General features: G+C 39.1%; 1 non-coding gene across 1 annotated transcript; it reads right to left on the reverse strand.

Moving 5' to 3' along the window:
- Positions 1-10,394: 10,394 nt before the first annotated feature.
- On the reverse strand, positions 10,395-10,501 carry LOC133833563 (small nucleolar RNA R71). The gene has a single exon (XR_009892937.1). It is a non-coding gene; the product is annotated as a small nucleolar RNA R71 (small nucleolar RNA).
- Between the last annotated feature and the right edge of the window lie 10,526 nt (positions 10,502-21,027).

Genomic DNA, 21,027 nt, shown 5'->3' on the forward strand with positions numbered 1-21,027 from the left:
GGATCTTTCTCTTTAAGAGATTATCCAAGACTTGTGGGTTCTTGAGAATTGCTATCACAATATAACATATTCTCAAAGAACTCTAACTTTCTTTATTCAATTATCACATTACACTCCAAGTCTAATAGCCTATAGGCCTTGTTATTTGAGGCATAGCCAACAAATGCACAGTTTACGACCCGTGGACCCAATTTGGTCCTTTTAGGCTCTGTGCTCTTCCAATAAGCAAGGCACCCCCACACTTTAAGATAGCCTAAGTTAGGCTTCTGTCCTCTCCATAACTCATATGGAGACACACTGTTCTTTTGCATAAGAATTCGATTCAATATATGACACACAGCAAGCAAGGCTTCACCCCACAAATTATAACACAATTAAGCATGTAAAAGCATAGAGTTAATCATCTCAAGATAAGTCATATTCTTTCTTTTAGCTATTCCATTTTGTTGTGGAGTGTATGGTGTAGTGCATTCATGTATAATGCCATGTTGTTTACAAAACACATTGAAATCATTTGAAGATTATTCACCCCCTCTATCACTTCTAAGAGCCTTTATTTTCATTTCCAATTGATGTTCTACTTCAGATTTATAGATTTTAAATTCATAAAATGCCTCATCCTTACTCTTAAGTAAATACACACAAGTATACCTAGAGCAATTATCTACAAAAGTCATGAAGTATCTATTTCCTCCTCTAGTCAATAGATCATTCAATTCACATAAATCACTATGTATTAAATCTAGCAAGTTTGAACATTTATCAACACTTGAAAAAGTTTCTTTACCATTTTAGATTTAACACATAATTCACATTTATCATGCTCATTCACATCACAATTAATTAATCCACATTTAACAAATATTTTAATTGTGTTATAACCTATATGAGCAAGTCTATTATGCCACAAAGTAATAGAATTAGAATTAATCACATTACAAGATTTAAATGCCATATCATTATTGTCACTATCAAGAGCACAAAGTTTGATCATTCCATCACATATATAAGCATTTCCAAAAAAAGTGTCAAATTTAGTCAAAGTGAGTTTACCGAATGCAAACTCCATTTTGATGTCGAATTTACTCAATAGACTTCCACATATAATATTTCTAGTCATATCGAGAACATAGAAAACATTAATTAGGGTCACTTTCTTTCCATTAGTGGAGAACACATCAATCCAGCCCCTTCCAAGTATCTTGGATCTCTTTTCATTTCCCATTTAGACTTCAAGTCCCACCTTTGAACTTTCAAAGGTTTTGAAAAGAGTTTTATCATAGGTTGCATGAATGGTGGCACAAGTATCATACCACCATCCTTGCACCTTTCCTTGGATTGCATTAACTTCACTTAAGGTTGCGATGATCTCAACATCAATTGCATTGACTTCACCATCTCTTAAGGTTGCATTAGTCTCATCACTACATGCATGAACCATGCCAATTCTCTTTAGGTATCATACATTCATCATCGAATGCATTAAATTCAATTAAGGTCACAAAGATCTCATCATCAATTATATTGACCCCAGTCTTATTATGGTTAATTTTTCAATTAACATATATCACATGATGATTAATAACTTCACAAACAAAACAAGTACAACAACAACCCTTGAATTATTTAATAACAATCACCATTGTACTTTTGATATAAACAATAATCTCAAACACGTAAAAATATGGCCATCAATACATTTCATTCAAATTCTTGAAATCTAAAGGAACTTGATGATACCAATCTCCTTAAGCATGTAATCCCATTAAGTTGTGTCATCCTTTGTTGATAAAGACTTTGAATCCATATCCATATTCATGTAGAGCATTTAAAAATAGAATTTTCTTGATCTTTCATGGTTATGTGTCCAACACAAACCAAATCTTGAAAAAAGGATTAGAAGGTTATAGAAGATGAACCAATTTCCCTCGTTGTTGATTGTGAAAAACACAAAATTGAAAGTAATTAGAAATAGAGATTTTGATTGTTGGGAATATATGACTTTACTCTTTGCAAATCAACAACGAATAATGATAATAATGCAATATTCCAAATCGTAGATATTGATTTAGATTCAAATTCTTAGTATGAGTGCAATACTTGATAATCAAATAAACATGTTCATGATATGAATGTTAATCTTGAATATAATGAACTAAATAATTAAATGATGATAAGATGAATTTAGATACATTTAATGATCAATACTAACTGTAGCGCCCTACTACTCAGGGACCGTTACACTGTGTATTTTAAATAGTGCTAGACTCGCTAAACGAGTCATTTGGCCATAATTGTATGACTAAACATGATTAACGATTTTAGGTTGAAAATTTTGGTCAAAAGGTACAACTTTTTTACTAAAAATGTTTACTTTCATACATGGGATCCCAAACTACATTCAAAAATGTTAATTACAATTAAAAAGTTACAACCAGCCGACCTAAGAGAAAAAATAGGGTTTGACCCTAGTTCTTATGAGAAACCCCGGCCATGGTAGTCGAGCAGCCGCATATGTACACATCGTCACCGAATCTCTCCAAATCAAGGTGGTCCAACTTTCTTTTCTCCTTACCTGCACCATAAAGCTCCTGTGAGCCAAGGCTCAGCAAGAAAACTTAAACATGCTCATAAGCAGTTAATAACATGTTACCAAATCATAATAAGCATGCCTAGCAGTAATAATCCTACTCATGCATGCATACCACTCATATAAATGACTAATGCGTCATATGGGGCCAGCTACCCTAATTAAATGATTGATGAATCATACCAGAGCCCGTTGCCCAAAATACATGATTAATGAATCATACAGGGGCTCAGTGCCCTAATACATGATTAATAAATCATAGTGGGACTCAGCACCTTGATACATGATTAAGAAATCATACTGGGGTTAGCGCCCTATGATATGGGATTGATGAGTCACCCCAAGCCCCTTTGCCCTATCCTCTGTATAACCAACCTTGGAGCTGGCCCAGCGTACCTGACGCTTTAGTATTCCATGACCAATAGTTCACTCAAGCGTATGTCACGCTTCTGATTAGGCGTAAACATATCGACCAGCGCTCAGCGCGCTATCGCCGCCCTATACTTATAAGTCAATGCTTTTTGACTAGCGCTCAACGCTATTGCCATTATTGACTTATAAGTCAATGCTTTTCGACCAGCACTCAATGCTATTGCCGTCCTTGACTTATAAGTCAATGCTTTCGACCAGCACTCAGCGTGCTAAGGTCGTTCTTGACTCATAAGTCAAGTCTAGGGCCCAGCCCTAGGATATGGGACTAATAAGTCACCCTGGGGCCCATTACCCTATCCTCTATATAACCAGCTGTAACGAACCTAAATTCGCTAATGAGGCTTAAGGGCCTTGATTAGTGTGTCGAGAGGGCATAATTGGGTTAAATGCGATTTGAATGATTTAATTGATTTAAATGCATAATTATATGATTAAAATGCTTGTATGATTATATTGATGTTAATGTGATATATATAAGGTATTCGTGAGAACTACATTATTATGTGGGTAAATCTGCAGCGTCCGACTTGAGGCGATCCTATGGAGCTAGATAGCGGGAAAAGTCACAATGGGGCTTAGTATTTGACTTTGGATAAGTCAGGGGTATTTTAGGTATCAGGTATTTATTTAGACTATCGGGTTATGGAAATAAGTATATGGAGGTATATTCGAGGTTAGGAGGTCTAGGCGGGAATATTGGGGAATTTTACCGTTTTGCCCTCGGGGACGTTTCCGGCACCTCGAGCCACGGGATTTGACTTAACGGGATAAAGGATAGACTTAGTTAAACAAAAGCTAGTGGAAAATAAAATTAGACCGATTCTTTCTCTCTCTCCCTCTTCTCTCTCAAGGAAACTAGGAAAGACACAAGAAAAACAGAGAAAATCTAGAGGATTTGAGTTGGGATTTTAGAGGATTTCAGTGGGGATTTAGAAGCTTAGCTCAAGCATTATTCAAGGAACATTTAATCAAGGCCAAGGTGAGAATTAAATTGTGTTTTTGAGGTTAGAAACTCTGAGTTCTTCTGAGTAGGGAGGTAATTGTGATTTTGATGTTAAAGGTTGAAGCTGAAAGCTTGGGAATTAACTTGGATATTGCTTAGAGAAGTGGTTCAGCAGAAGAGGTAAGCTTCAATTTGTGAATTAGAGGTTTAAATTCGAGTTTTGCATGGCTGGTTGGGTGTTGAAGTTCTTGAGTTTCAGAAATTGAAAGTAGGATTTCAATGAGTTTTAAGTTAAGTTTTCAGTTGAATTAGGTTGTTAGAATCATTCTCAAAGTGTTGGGATTAATTGGTTTTGAATTAGGAAGTTTCGGGATGATTTCAGGTAAGGTTTAGAGGTTGAAAATTGTGGAATTTCTGGGCACGAAGGGAAGGGCCACGGCTCTGTTCTTGAGCGCTACGGCCCTAGGATGCAAATGAGCCAGGGAGGCTCGGCTAGGGGTAAGCGCTGCGGTGCCCAAAGGAAGGGCCGCGGCTAAGCTTCATGGGCCGCATCCCTTAGGTGTGTACTTGAACATTTAGAGTTTTAAAGCACGGGAATCTAGCTTAGGGTGCTCAGGATCGATTTCACTACCGTGCTTGGTGGAATTCGATTTCCCGGAAGTTAGTTTTGTACCCGAAAACCTATATCTAAATATTAATGGAAGCCAATACCTTTGTTGTGATTAGGTGTTAAAGCTAGGGCTCGGGAAAGGATCGTGCTCGAGGGATGTCGCTTGTAATTAATAAACGAAGAAATTAAAGGTAAGAAAACTACACCCAGTTGTATATTTGTAACGGGACTAAGGGCTCCCTAGTATGTATGCTTGAAAGAATGGTATTATACCATGTAAATAGTAAACCAACGGCCTAAGCATGCCAAGGTTAAACTAGCGCACAGGGCGCGGCTCGGCCATTGGTAGCCGAGGACAGCTTATTATGCACTGAGCTCGGTTTAAGCGGGCCGGAGTCAGTGGGTTAAACAGAGGGTGCGGCCTAGGTTATCAACCCTGATTATTGTGTATTTGATTATTAGTGATGTTCACTTGTATCTTGGAATCTGAATACATGCTATAGGGTTAACATGAGTATTGAGTGTTTTAACATGCTTTAAAGGATTAATTGTTTACTGATACTGTATGTGATGTGTATTATGTTTTCTTGCTAGGCCTTGGCTCATGGGTGCCGCGTGGTGCAGGTAAAGGCAAGGGCAAACTTGATCATCCCTGATTTGGAGAGCTCTGCAAGCAGAATGTTGAGGTTTAGGCAGGGACGCGAGAACCAGAAATGTTCATTTTGCCTTAGTATGGCTGACAGTTGTCTGTATTTTGGGGAGTCTATAATTCAACTTTTAAACTCTATTTCTTTTTGGGATCCCATGCATAAAATTGTTTAATTATATAAAGTGAGACTTTTGAGACCAAAACCTTTTTAACCCTCACTCATACATGTTTAGTGGCACGTTTTTAAATTAATGACTTTATTAGCAGGTCCTGCACCTTTATAAGTACACAGTGTAGCGGTCCTGGCTATCCAGGGTGTTACACCAGCCTTGGAGCTGGTCCAGCGTACCTGGCGCTGAATTTTCCACGACCATTAGGTCGGACAAACGTATGATGCGCTCCTGGTTAGCCTAACCAAAATGACCAGCGCTATTGCCATCCTTGACTCATAAGTTAAGTCTTTCTCAATCAGATAATGCACACAAACATATATCATATATTAAATATCCAAATACAAAGCATTCAACATGCTTAATAAAAAATTACAAGCATAATCATAATCATGCACATTCTCAGGCATTCATGCCTTATTCATATTCCTATTCAACAATTCGGGCCAAGCCATAATCACATGTATCACATATCGGGTGCAGTTTTCTTACCTTTGGTCCTTGTACGGGTTAAGAATGAATGACCCTCGAGCACGATCCTGGTTCTGAGCCCCAAGCGATAACCTAGTCAAAACCATCATATAGAATCCCATCAATAATGAGTGAATAAAAGCTTTCGGACCGAGTCTTAGCCTCCGGGACATCGAATTCTACTAAGCCGGGTGGTAGGATCTATCCTGAGCCCTTAGGTTTTGGTTCCCACACTCAAAACCTTCCCAAGGCTCAAAATTTCCTTAAGTGCTACGGCCCACCCAAGTCAGAGGCCCCAGCCTCTCCTCTCATTGAATACGGGCTGCGGCGCAGCCTAATAGGCGCCACGGCGCGACCTCGCATCAAGAAACCGCCCCTTACCTCTAAGTTCAGGAGGATCGCGACACCCCAAGAACATGGTCACAACACGACCTCGTGAATCCAGATTTCACATCTCCAAATCCTTCCAAAACTCACCCTAAATCCTTACCAAACCCACCATTAAATATCACAACATTCCTAGGATGTCCTAGGCGACATAACACACCATTCAAATGGATCAACAACTCACCAAAACATAAAACCCAAATCAAAACTCAAGAAACTTAAGGAAACCAAAACTCATAAATTCAAAGCTTAGATTACCTCTGATTACGTTGTTTCCAAGCTAAATGCTCCGACTATCAAGCCCTTGAATTCGAGCCCTAAAACTCGAGTTTCCTTCAAAAATGTTAACGAGATGAAATGAGAGAACCGGAGAAAGAACGAGAGAGTTTTCTGAGTTTTATAGTTATGAGAGGTTACTTCGAGTTTAAGTAACCTTAAGCAAATCCCAAGGGTCGGGTACCCAAAAACGTCCTTGAGGGTAAGATAGTCAAAATCCCCAGAATTCCCTCTTGATCTTACTAACTCCAAATATATCCTCAAATATTCATTCCCATTACCCAATATCCCAGTAATGTACTAAATACCCAAAATACCCCTTGACTCACCTCGAGTCAAGTATTGGTCCCGTTGTGACTTTCCCACTAGCTTGCTCCCTAGGATCGTCTCGTGCCGAGTAACCCAAATGTATCCAAATAATGATGTGGTCCCACATATATCACATATATGGCAAATATACCCATAACGGGCCTACATGCATATTTAATACACCTAAACATTCATATCAAGTCATATTATAATATAACTCACATAATCATATAGTGATACACACATATATATATCACATAATCACATAATTTCTATAATTTTCTATCCTGGCCCCCTAATCGAGGCCCTAAGCCTTATTAGGTAATTTGAGATGTTGAATGGGCATTCTTATGGTTTTGTATCTCCTTCTCGAGGTCATTGACAAGGGTGTCTTTTGTTGCCATATATATTCTTATTTTGTGTGGACTCTCTTTCATCTATTATTCAAGGTACGAAGGATCGGGAGAAGCTAATTGGTTTTCGATGTAATACACTCGAGTCTCACACTTTTTCTTCGCTGGTGATAGTATAATTTTTGCTAAGCTAATTCTCAAGTTTCTACCACTATTTGTAGCATTTTATCTACATATGAGAAGGCTTCCAGACAGCATGTCAATTTTGATAAATCTTTAATTACTTTTAGTCTAAATGTGGGTGTGGCAAGTAGAGCAAGCGTGTTAGTGGTGTTGGGAATGGAGATGATGACACTTAAAACATATACAATTTTATAAGTAATTGCATATAAAAATTCTAGATTATATATTAAATATATATTATTTATGAGTAATAAGGCAAAAGTAAATTATTTTTTAAGATTTTCAACAATATATTGTTGACTCTAGATTTTTCCAAAGAAAGAATAATGTATGAGAACTAAAGAAAGATAAATGATAATAAAATTTTAGTGGTTCAACTTATTAATTAAGCCTAGTCCATGATTCCCTTGTATTAGTGGAAAGCTTCCTCGGGTTCAAGTACTTTTAGGGTTTGTAGTTTGCCAGCATTTTGACATGCAAAAGTTGGCTTGTGTTTACAATGAGTGTTCCAACCCTATTTATAGGCAACTTAGTAAGATTAGTGCCCCTAAATGGGGGCTTGTTACAATAGAAGCTTAAATGTTAGGTTAATCCCTCATTACGCTATGGAGCCTCACCAAAATATGTCTTGAGTAATTTTTTAGGACTTTTGATGTTAAACAACTCTTTAATTGCTCCCTAGGAGCTTCTGGGACCACACACGTATGATCACGATTGTCATAGTTGAGGCAATGTCATATGATGCGCAGCCTATTTCTAAGGGCGATTCTGGTATTCTAACATCCTCTCATGTTGACGGTATGGAGGGGGGACAACAACGTTCTCAGGTATTCACCCCATGTGTCATAAGTAGTGGGCGCGCATGTTAGGGTGGTCCTTGCTCTTTCAGGTGATCACATAGAGGGGTATCCCTCGCGACCCTTGATGGTAGTCTTGAGGAACCCTTCCTACTCAGATGCTTGTTGGGTCTAGTTTTGTGTTGTGTTTAGGTAGTTTTTTTATTAATCTTTTTAGCTGTTTAGTACAATATGATGCTTTAATTTTGCGCTTTTTTTTTTTTTTTTTCAGGTTTTAGCTCATAAATAAAGGAAAAGAACAATTGGAGCAAAATGGCAGAAGAATGATGAAAATTTGGCTTTTTGGTGTTTATTTCGTGAAAATATGAATCCTCAAGCAATTTTATGGCTTCGGTGAATTTTCGATACCAAAATCACAAAAGTTGAAGAAATTGTTAAGGGTCGCGACGCTGCTGCTATGATGCTGAGCCGCAGCCAGGTCCAAGGCAGAAAGCCTATTTTTCGAAGTTTGACACGACTCGCGGCGCAAGAACAAAGGGCCGCGCCACTAATGAGGATGTCTGCCCAGAAAATATACATGGGTCTCAGTGCTGAAAAGGTTGATTGAAGCCCAATGATAATTTAGACACGAGCTATGGCGCTAGAATAGTTGGATCATGGCTCGCATTGCTTTTGAAGAAAAAATTAGGTTTTAAACCTAATTTCGAGATGAGAGAATTAGACAGAAAAGAGGGGACAAAAATCAAAAGTGGGGAACACCTAAGAGAGCATCTCAATTTGTTTTAAAGAGTTTTTTTTTTCTATTTCCTTTCATTCTTATGTTTAGCTTAAGTGCTTTTAATGTTTTTAGAATGATTATGAACTAATTTCATTAATAGGGTTTCTAATTGACTCTCTTGAAACTCTATTATGATTTAATGCATTTGTCTATTTCTTCTTCATCTAAAATTTACTCAATTTGTGTTTATTACGTATGTGATTAATTGCGCACCTTTTACATGCGATTTATGAATTTGAATCAAAATCTGAAAAGTGAGATTTGAATATGCTAAAATTGAGTAGACATAGATTTCAATTTAGAACGAGAGTATCAAATTTGTCTACGTGATTTAGGGTTGTACTTATTGCTTCTCATTGTTTGAATTGACCATAGAGATATAAGGAATTCACATTAGGTCGAGTTTTCTATTTCTTAATTTGAATAGTTAATACTTTTGTATTCCTATCATTTTAGTGAGAAGAATTTAAGGGGTGAATGCATTAAAGAATCATAGAGTGGTTAGAAGAGGAGATTAGAGTCCCTAATTGTTCTCGTTCGTGAATTTCATTCTTGTGTTCTTGTTGTTAATTTATTTGTGCACTTTGCATTTATTTATGCTTTGTTGATTTTAAATTTTACAAATCCAATTTTCATTAGCCAAATAGAAATTAAGAACTAATTAATTTGTAATTGATAAATATACTTGGTCTTACCAAGATTTATTACAAATTACGATTGTCTGCATTTGCATAGCTTTAATTTTCGCAACAAGTTTTTGGCGCCGTTGTCGGGGACTGAAAATTATCAATATAAAAGTAATTAATTTTATTTCTAATTTGGTTGTTCTTTGAACTGTTTCTAACTTGTTTTGCGTGCATTCATGACCATTTTTTCAGGTAGTTTTGTTATATGCGTAGCAGAAGAGGAGTAGATAGCATTGTTCCTATTAATCTTGAGATTGAGAAAGCGTGTAGGTAGAATCGTAGAAACAAGAGAGATATTGGTCCAACTGTGGTTATGGAAAATCCTCAAAACAATGATGAGTTGAATGGATGTGTGCATGAAGTGGTTCTAGGATGAGCTCAGAATCCCGTTGTAAAAAGCTTACTAGATTATGTACTCCCAACTGTTACAAGAGTGCAAACATGTATAAGACCACTGGCTGTGGAGGCTAATAACTTTAAGATTAAGCCAACGATTTTACAAATGGGACAATCCACCATGAAATTTGTTGGCTTACCTTCAGAAGACCCTCACACGCATTTAGCTTATTTTCTGGAGTTATGTGCAATGTTCAAGTATAATGGGGTGAGCGATGATGCAATCAGATTGAGGCTATTCCCATTTTCTCTACGAGATAGAGCTAAAAGTTGGTTGAACTCCCTTCAATCCAACTCTATAAATACTTGGTAGCATTTAGCTCAAAAATTCCTGGCCAAGTTCTTTCCTCCATCAAAGGCAGCAAAGTTGAGGGGAGAGATTAATAATTTCTATCAGATGGAGGGGGAGTCTTTGTATGATGCATGGGAGTGTTTTAAGGAGCTGTTGAGAAAATTCCCCCATCACGTCATTGAAAAGTGGATGTTGGTCCTCAGCTTTTACAGTGGATTGTCACGGCTGGAGGGACATTCATGAGTAAGAGTGCCAATGAAGCATATGAAATGTTAGAAGACATGGCCACCAGCAACCACTAATGGTTTGATGAGAGGTCAAGCGGTGTTAGAAAGATTGCCAGAGTTCATGAACTTGATGCCATCTGTAACGCCCTACTTCCTTAGAGTCATTACCATGTGATTTATAAATGTGTCATTAGCTCGCTAATCGATGTTTTAGGTTAAAAAGTGTGATTAAATCAAAATAAAGACTCATTTAATGAACATTAAGTATAAAGAGTTGGTCATTCATTAAAATTCATAAAAATGTTACATTGGGATCCCAAATACTATTTTGAAATACATTTACAACCCAAAGGTATGGTACATTCGACCTAAGCGACAAAATCGAACATTTACCACGTGTTCCTCAAAACAACCCCAATCGTGGTGATCAGGTAGGCCAAACATGTACACACCGCTCCATGCCCTCCAACTCATGGTTGTTCGACCTTTTCCTTGCGCTTACCTACACCACAGAGCACCCATGAGCCGAGGCCCAGAAAAAGAACTTCAAGCACAACATACAATAATTTATTTCAAAAAATACATACTTAATCAAAACAATAAACAATTACCAGTTCCTATTGCAATGCACAACAACACTGCAGCATAATAGCACAACAACATAACAGCCTAATAGTACAATAGCACAACAGTACAGTAACACAACAGCACAATAGCATAGCTGTGGCCTTTTCCAAACGAGCTGACTAACAAGCACCAAGTCTGTGACCATAACTGAACGGGTGTGTACAACACCCTTAGAGGGTCTCGCCCTGGCAGCCTGCATTCAGCATGCTTACACCGATCCCAGCCCTTTGGCGCTCCCAGCTCTTGCCGCTTCTGGCTCTTCCGCGCTCGGCTCGTGCCGATCTGCCACAATCACATGTATGACATAATAGCTATAAAAAAAATACATACATCACTATACTCCACACAGCTCTACGGGTGCAAACAATTCTCTTACCTGTTGTCCCGAACTGACAACCCAAAGCGATCCTGAGCACGACTCCTAATCCCGAGCCTGAGCGTTAAAACCTAGTCACAAGGCCATAACAAATAGATATCCATCAAGCTCTAATTAGTTTAGAACTTCGGATTAAAATACTAGCCTTCGGGACCTCGAATCCTACTAAACCGGGTAGTAAGGTCCTTCCCGAGCCTTAAAATTTGGGTTCTCAAGCCTAAAACTCTCAAATAGCCAAAAATTCTCATTTGAGCCCAGCCCTTAAGGGTCGCGGCGCGCTCAAGTCAGAGAGCATCGCTCTCACATATGGGGAACATGGTCCGTTGTGCAAGCTGAGGCGCTCCGTGGCGCCTAGGAAAATTTTTGAGGCCCCCAGGCCTCTGTGTTCAAGAGAACCGCGATGCCTGATGAACAGGGCCGCGACTCGAGCCCCAAACCCCAGAAACTTTACCATTTTCTACGTTTTCACTGAACCCAATTCACCACAAATCCATCCTAGACATAAACTAAAGCCAGAATTAAGCCCCTCATGCATTCCCAAATACCATAGACAACACAACCACACTAATAGCTAAGCAAAAGTCCATCACAACCCAATATTCAAACATTGAGTTTGAAACTCAAGAACACCAAAACCAAACTCACAATTCAATAAGAAAACATAGGAATTCACTTACCCCTTCTGCAAAGGAAGACCCTGAGTTAATCCTCTAGTGATCCTTGCTTATTTCCTTAGTCCCCAAGCTTTCAAATCTTCAATTCTTGCACCAATTCTCCAAGAACCCCCACTAGCTTGTATGCACACCAAAGGGAAATGAGAGAATCAAGTAGGGAGAGAGAGAGAGAGACAAGGCTGAGAATATCCTCTGTGTTCTAAGTGTTTCCCCTAGGTTCTACACAACTCAGAATGGCTAAGTCACTCTAAGGTTGGGTCTATCCCTTGGCCAAAGGACAGAGACACCCTTTAAGCATATTTTTATCCTTTAATGGCCCCAAGGAAAAATTGTCATTCGCCACATTTCCCGCTAATCCTCAAATTGTCCTATAGTTCCCCATTTAATCCGACATACCCAAATAATTACTAAATAATTACCTGCTGCCCAATAATTCCAGGCATATGCCAAGTTCTCAAAATACCCCTAGGCTCACCCCTAGCCGGGTATCTGACCCCATTGTGACTATTCTGCTAATCCGCTCCCTAGGATCGTCTCAGACCACACATCTCAAATATATCCCCATAACACTGGGGTCTCACTCACAATACAAACATAATTACATTTATGCCCTCAACGTGCCAAAATTACAAACATGCCCATATTAAAAAAAATGGGCCGACTTGCATATTTAATACACACAAACATGCATGTCTAATCACATTACCACACAATTCATTTATATCACACCATCATACATATAACCAATTACTCGCTCATATAATCCCAATTAGGCCATTCAGGCACTGTAGTCAAGGCACTCGGCCTTAATATCAAATTCGGGATGTTACAACTATCCCCTCCTTATTAAAATTCCGTCCTCGAAATTTACTCAACATCTCGGGCTACTAATTCTGCAAACCGGACTATAACTCCAGAGTCAGGTCCTTTACCTCGCCACTTCTTTGCAACACTTTCACAAGAATGATAGTCTTAATCTATAAGACTTCATCTCTTTTACCCATAATTTCCACTGGCTTTTCCTTATACGATAAGTTTCACTGAATTTCCATGGTTTCTTCACCCAATCAGGGGTCGTACTCGTCACCCTCTTTCTTCAATATTGGCACCAGTAACACCCTGTGAGCCTCTACTCATGCTGTGGAAGTCCAATTTGTAGGCCCCTGGCCTAATCCCTATTAAGATCTCACAAACATATATCAACTCTAGAGTCAAACTCCTCTTTCCTTTCTAAACCATCATATTCTTGTTAGTTCATAATACAAGGAGAACACAAAGCCCTTAATCTTGGAATTCCACATTCCCATATCTAGACTTGCAAACTCTTATGTCCTCGTAATAACACAGACACTCCTGCCCTCAATGTTTCTTAATAATTTCACTAGTCCTCTAAGCCATTTTTTAACCAAGATACTTCATGTCCCGGGTTTTATTTTCTAGAATAAACACTTCTCATTCCCAATCTCATAATATCCTACTCAGAGCCACTCCATGACCCTTTTCCAAGAACCAAGGAGTCCATGGGTCTCAATCTGACACTATCGACCTCGGGGTCCAATGGAGACGTCCTGTCTCCTCTCGCACCCACTCCCCCTTTTGATATCTCACTCACACCAACCATGGTGTGTTAACCCAATTGGTCAAATCACAACTTTTGCATCCATTCATCTCATTTGTTATCCAAGGTGGTCCACCCTTAGGGACCATAATTATATCCCTCCATACTAACTTTAGGATACACTAGAGTCATAATAATCCTTCTAGCTCTGGATTATCATATCTTGTTTACTAAACGATTAGGTCGTGCGCCGTCCCGATACACAGATTGTAGTCTCAACACCCATTCATACTTCCTGGATACAATAATCGTAAGGGGTAACCTAAGGTTTATCCCCACATCTTCCTCTTAATGCCAATATCCTTTGGATCACTCATTTGATCTATATATCATTAACCATCTATTCCAGAGTGGTAGGATATGTAACCATTCCTACAAGATCTTCTTTTTGTGTTTCACCGTTTATTCATAGGAATATACTTGCCAATTATCAATCGCAAGTTCCAAATCAATCCCGATCATTATTTCAGTCTAACCGTGACTAACCAGCACTACTTCCAACTCAACATCCTAGGTAGAACATCCAAGTCCTTATTACTTCATTCACTGTGAGGTGCAAATGATCACTCTTTTAGTTACACACGGATGCACCCCAACTCATAGCATACTACACCGTTATTCCACACTCTAAGCAAGGACGATGTCTTTCATATCGTTCTCCTATACCAATCCATATGTACAAACTATAATACCATGATGTGTGAATAAATCTTCATTCCAACTTCTGAAAATATAGTACGCAACCACCCATTCAGAAAAACTTTATGTTCTCATGTTACTTCAGTCAATGTATGGATGTCCTCAAAGATGTCTCAAGTAGTAGTCGATGTGTCCCTCTGGTTTCACTGTGTTTTTCATCTCTAAGGCGTTCCTTTAGTAAATTCCTTACAGTTTTCATCTTAATTGTCTCATACATGATCCCATTATTTCCCATAGCATAACCTTGAATTTTCTCCAGAAAAATCGGAACTTCTCCCTCTTGGAACCTTACCTGTAACCCTGTTCCCTTACCTTGGTACTATCAATAAAGTTGTTATTCGCATTCTGCTTCTAACTGGGAGTAGTCTGAAACATCCTTGATCAATCTGAATACGACTTGTCCCCACCATCCTGTACTCTCTGCTTGTCGAACTTACCTGGTCAGTTTAAAAGCCTTCGCTGATAATCCATAACGTCCTACTTAGTGTAAGAGGCAATTCTTGAAAGGTCTCTTGCCTTTATCCTCAACTGGTTAATTCTATAGAGCATTGTCCCATCCTCGCAACAAGACAATGAATCCTTCATTCTTTGCAAATGGTGTTGGCGTGTTCCATGATAAGATGTTATGTTTGACCAACCCTCAAGTCAAATACTTCTTCAACTGAACCTTTAATTCTTTCTGCTAAGCTAGTGTCATTCTTCATAATGTCCCGAATACCAATTCTATCTCTGCCTTAACCCGTTACACGCTCAATTCCTAAATGCGATGATTATCCCAATGAATCCTTATGAACCCATCTGAAACCTTATTGGCCGACCCAGTGTTCATCTGGTCTAACTGATATAACCTCAGTTGTATCTTTCTCATCGGGTCCTTTCCTTTTAACCTCAAAAGTCACCATCTTATTTACAGTCCATGGTTGTCCCTTATTTGCAGGAAAATATACACTCAAGATCACCTCGTATGCCTCATTGATTCAGCTCAATCAATTACTACTAATTTTCCCAGATATATGCTAAAACCTCAAGCCCCATAGCGTGACAGCCATAGACCATGTGTCACATGTCGATGTCTCTCCTAAGAGGTATGTAGCACCAAACTTAATCAACTAAATTTATAAATAGGAACAAGAACTAGAAAGCTAACCAATCGCCTTCGAGGGACTAGCCTTAGGCTCTAACCATATCGAGATAGTCACTCGAACTTGGGTAGGGTTATCTGTACTCTTTGGCTCTTCCATTTTTGTCTTCAGGAAATTCCTCTTGATGTGCCCTACCATTCGTCATAAAAACATGCCTTCACTCGGCATTCTCGCACATGACATCTTCTGCGCCTAGTGCACACTAAATAACTCCTCGAAACCTCATCGTCGTCTTAGCGACTGCACTGAATACTATGGCCCCTCCCGTCAAGACCAGGAGTAATAGAACTTTCAGGGGTTTTTCTTTCCTACTTACTGGGCCTCCGCCCCTCCCTGATACCGCAAATGAGGATACCATTGCCTAAGCTTTCGCCCAATGGCACTCTTACTCCATGTCACGTCTCCTGCATCCTCTATAACAAGGGCCCTCCCTACTGCCCAAGCGTAGGTAACAATCTCCCACACTAGAGCAATCCTAACCCTCTGGGCCATCCCAGGGTTCAATCCTCGAATGGATCGCTCCCTTCTGTGCCAGATCCGATGGTACCAAATAACACGCGAATTTGGCCGACCTAACAAGCTCACTGACATACTCTGTCACTATCTTAAGATTTTGAACTAAGTTCATAAACTCATCGGTCTTTGTAATTCAAACTGCGTCACAATGGTGCTTCTCGCTGAACCATTGTCTGGGCTCCCCCAACCCACCATGACAACATTCCACATTTGGGATTCAACTTCCCACCACATTTGAGCATCCTCCCGCAACACATACGTGGCACATGCCACTCTATCATTGCCTTTCACTCCTACATAGCCGAGGACAGAGCAAACCATGCCCATCCACTGTTCAATTCTGCACAGGGCCAGACCCCCCTCAAAAACTGGAGGATAACACTCCTGGAATCTTTCATATAGTAATTCCCTTCTGTTTCCACCCCAGGTTAGGTCGTAATTGGTGCCATTATTGCCAACTCTCACAGGGCAGTATTCACTGATGGAACTCGTGTCTCAATCACCCAATATCTTCCTCTTGCCTTTACAATCCTGACTACATGCCAGCAAATACCTGTCATCAATCTCAGGGCCGACAGATGATTCTGGCCTCAACTGCCATCATTCACACTGCCAGATCCAGTTGACTGCCTTGGATACAAAACTTCCAAATCTATCTGCAGCCGAAAACCTGGCCTACCAGCCCTGATACTCTTATCCAACACTAAACCAAAGCAAGGCTAAACAACACAATAGCCATATAATACACATACCAAGACACAAATCCAAAATACTCATGCAACACTCATAAAACCTCAATCCCACAAAACACAAACATATCCATCATGCTCCTTATTCTAACAGATAAGGCAACTCAAATAAAAAGTTAAACAATTATTGCATTTAATACCAACCAACCCTGAGTCAAGCTTGTCTCTGGCAGCGAGCATACATGTTCAGTCAATCTCCAGGAACCATAAACCTTGGCACACTCTAATACCAAGTTTTAACGCCACACGTCATTATGGTTGCATCCTGGAATGACGACTGGCTCTGCAAACAAACACGAGTCATTCCAGTGTGCTTTGTCCTCACTCGGATGTTTCCTGGGAAAACTTCCTAGGAGGTCACCCATCATGAGACTACTCCTGGTCGAGCACACTTAACTTTGAAGTTCTCAAGTGATGGGCTACCGAAAAGAAGATGCATCTTGTTGGCATAGGTAGTACCCATCAATCCATTTAAGCCCTCTTTAATTGTGTAGTCTCATACTTATACAATCATAGAATCATCACACTTGACCTTCACCAGGATATGTGGGATTGTACAACTTTATTCCGGTCTTTCTCCCTACGGATCACAGGATTCTGACTATCATAATTACACTCCTTAGTGGTCTGACATCCCTGTCGGCTTCCAGTTGGGTCAAGGCTCTAATACCAAGTTGTAACGCCCTACTTCCTTAAAGTCGTTACTGTGTGATTTATAAATGTGTCATTAGCTCGCTAATCGAGGTTTTAGGTTAAAAAGTGTGATTAAATCAAAATAAAGACTCATTTATTGAACATTAACTATAAAGAGTTGGTCATTCATTGAAATTTGTAAAAATGTTACATTGGGATCCCAAAATACTGTTTTGAAATACATTTACAACCCAAAGGTATGGTACACTCGACCTAAGTGACAAAATCGAACGTTTACCATGTGTTCCTCAAAACAACCCCAGTCGTGGCGACCAGGTAGGCCAAACATGTACACACCACTCCATGCCCTCCAACTCATGGTTGTTCAACCTTTTCCTTGCATTTACCTGCACCACAGAGCACCCATGAGCCGAGGCCTAGCAAGAGAACTTCAAGCACAACATACAATAATTTATTTCAACAAATAAATACTTAATCAAAACAATTAACAGTTACCAGTTCCTATTGGAATGCACAACAACACAACATTATAGCATCACAATGGCATAGCAACCTAATAGTACAGTAGCACAGTAGTACAGTAACACAATAACACAGTAATACAATAACAGCACAATACCATAGCTGCACAATAACATAACAGCAGAGTAGCATAGCTGCGGCCTTCGCTGATCGAGGTGCACTAACAGGCACTGATAACTCTTGAATAAAGAGTTATTTCATGTGCTTTTGAACTTATAATTGTGAAGAAATCATAGGTGATGTTAGTTTATTTTTTTAGCTTTTGTAGCTAACTTTGGTGTTTTTATGATCTTAATTAAGTTTAATTATTTTTGTAGTTTTTAATAGCTAATGGGTTAAAGGTAGTGGTTTCATGGATAAATATTTGCACAAAGAATGAACTAACATGTAAAACTGTCTAAATTGAATTTTTGATGGCTTAATTATCAGGTTTTGCTTAAGCATTTTAATCAGGCAGTTTTTGGGCACATAGAACACGTGGAAAGTCAATGGGTGAGCTGGATTATTGGCTGAGGTGGCAAGTATAGAAAGCATCAGTCATCATTTGGGAGAAAATGACAAAAGGAAAGAGGAACTCACGTTTTTTTAGAAGAAATGGGCAATATTGTACTTTTGGGGCTAAAGGAGGAAACCTAGAATGAACTTAATGAAGCATCAGTCGAATTGAGAAGGAGGCAACCATTTTTGGAAAGAAAAACCAGCAAGAAGAATAAAAGAAGCCCATAAATCAGCAAGGAAGAAGAAGGACGAAAAAGAGAGCTCAAGCATCATTTTGGATTTGTTCTTTCTTCTCTTCCTAAACTCCATTTTTATATTTTCTAAGTGATTTCTGAATCTGAATATTATGGGATGTTTTGATTGTGGATTTATTGTTATTAACTCAGCCATGAACTAATTTTTAGGTGGCTTGAATTGTTGATGAACCCTATGTTATAGTCTAGCAATTTCTTGCACTTTATTTTAGTAAAATCTCTCTTGTTCATTAAAGTGTGCTTATATTAATTTCTTGTTTTTGTTTGGCCAGCAATGGCAAGATATTTAATTATGTTTAATGCTGGAAAGATTAAATGTAATGGGAAGAACTTGAATGACGCAAGACATAATCTAGGTTAGGTTATGTTAGTAAGTAACATAGGGATGTGTTATTTGCCTTGTGTAATTTTTGAGAATTAAACTTTGAATTTGCATTCTTAAATCTGATTTTGCATAGGAATATGTTTAACTAGGTAAAAGAATTAATGTCATAAAATTTGGGAAATTTTTATGAGTGTTTAAATGAATTCTTGTTAACCTAGGAGTTTTGCTAGAATATTGCTGCCGCAATCTATTCGCAATTTGTTCAGGATGATTAATATAGGGGAAATCAATAATTCAAGTCCAAATTGCAATCCATATATTTATTTCAATTTTCTTGTTTAGTTAAGTTTTAATTCAATATTTCCATCTCTTTTAATATTTTGTTTAGCCTAAAAACAATCCATTTGATTTTTAGTACTTTTAAGTTGTTTTGTAATTGTTTTGCTTATTTTTCTATTTTGCAACCCTTGTGGAGACAATTTACTTATCATTGTATTACTTGTGTGACTACGTGCACTTGCGTATTTAAAATCAAAAATTAAATTTATCACAACAGGCACCAAGTCTGCAACCTTAACTGAACGGGTATGTACAACACCCTTAGAGGGTCTTGCCCTGGCGGCCTGCATTCAGCATGCTTAACGCCGATCCCGGCCCTTTGCCACTCCCGGCTCTTGCCACTCCCAGATCTTATCGCTTCCGACTCTTGCCAATTAGTCACAATCATATGTATGGCATAACAACTATAACAAATACATACAACACTATACTCCACACAACTCTACGGGTACAAACAGTTCTCTTACTTGGTGTCTCGAGTTGAAAACCCAAAGCGATCTGAGCACGACTCCTAATCTCGAGCCTGAGCGGTAAAACCTAGTCAAAACCCCATAACAAATAGATATCCATCAATCTCTAATCACTTTAGAACTTTGGATTAAAATACTAGCCTTTGAGACCTCGAATCCTACTAAACCGAGCAGTAGGGTCCTTCCCGAGCCTTAACATTTGGCTTCCCAAGCCTAAAACCCTCAAATAGCCAAATATTCTCATTTGAGTCGCGACCCATCCCTTAAGGGTCGCGGCATGCTCAAGTTAGAGTGCATCGCTCTCAGATTTGTGGAATACGGGCCACGACGCAAGCTGAGGCGCGCCACGGTGCTTGGGCAATATTCTGAGGCCCCCAGGCCTCTATATTCAAGTGGGACGCGGTGCCTGATGAACAGGGCCGCAGCTCGAGGCCTAAAACCCAAAAACCTCACTGTTTTCTACATTTTCCTTGAACCCAATTCACCACAAATCCATCCTAGACATAAACTAAAGCCATAATTAAGCCTCTCAAGCATTCCCAAATTCCATAGACAACACAGCCACACTAATAGCTAAGCCAAAACTCCATCACAGCCCACAATTCAAACCTTGAGTTTGAAACTCAAGAACACCAAAACCAAACTCACAATTCAATAAGAAAACATAAGAATTCACTTACCCTTCTGCAAATGACAACTGTGAGTTAATCCTCGAGTGATCATAGCATTTTTCCTTAGTCCCCAAGCTTTCAAATCTTCAATTCTTGCACCGATTCTCCGAGAACCCTCACTAGCTTCTATGCACACCAAAGGGAAAGGAGAGAATCGAGTAAGAAGAGAGAGAAAGAAGGATGAGAGTATCCTCTATGTTCTAAGTGTTTCCCCTAGGTTCTACACAACTCAGAATGGCTGAGTCACTCTAAGGTTGGGTCTATCCCTTGGCCAAAGGACCAAAACACCCCTTAAGGATACTCTTATCCTTTAATGGCCCCAAGGGAAAAATTGCCATTCGCCA

Source organism: Humulus lupulus, chromosome 4 (genome assembly GCF_963169125.1).
Source record: "Humulus lupulus chromosome 4, drHumLupu1.1, whole genome shotgun sequence".
Taxonomy (NCBI): Eukaryota; Viridiplantae; Streptophyta; class Magnoliopsida; order Rosales; family Cannabaceae; genus Humulus; species Humulus lupulus.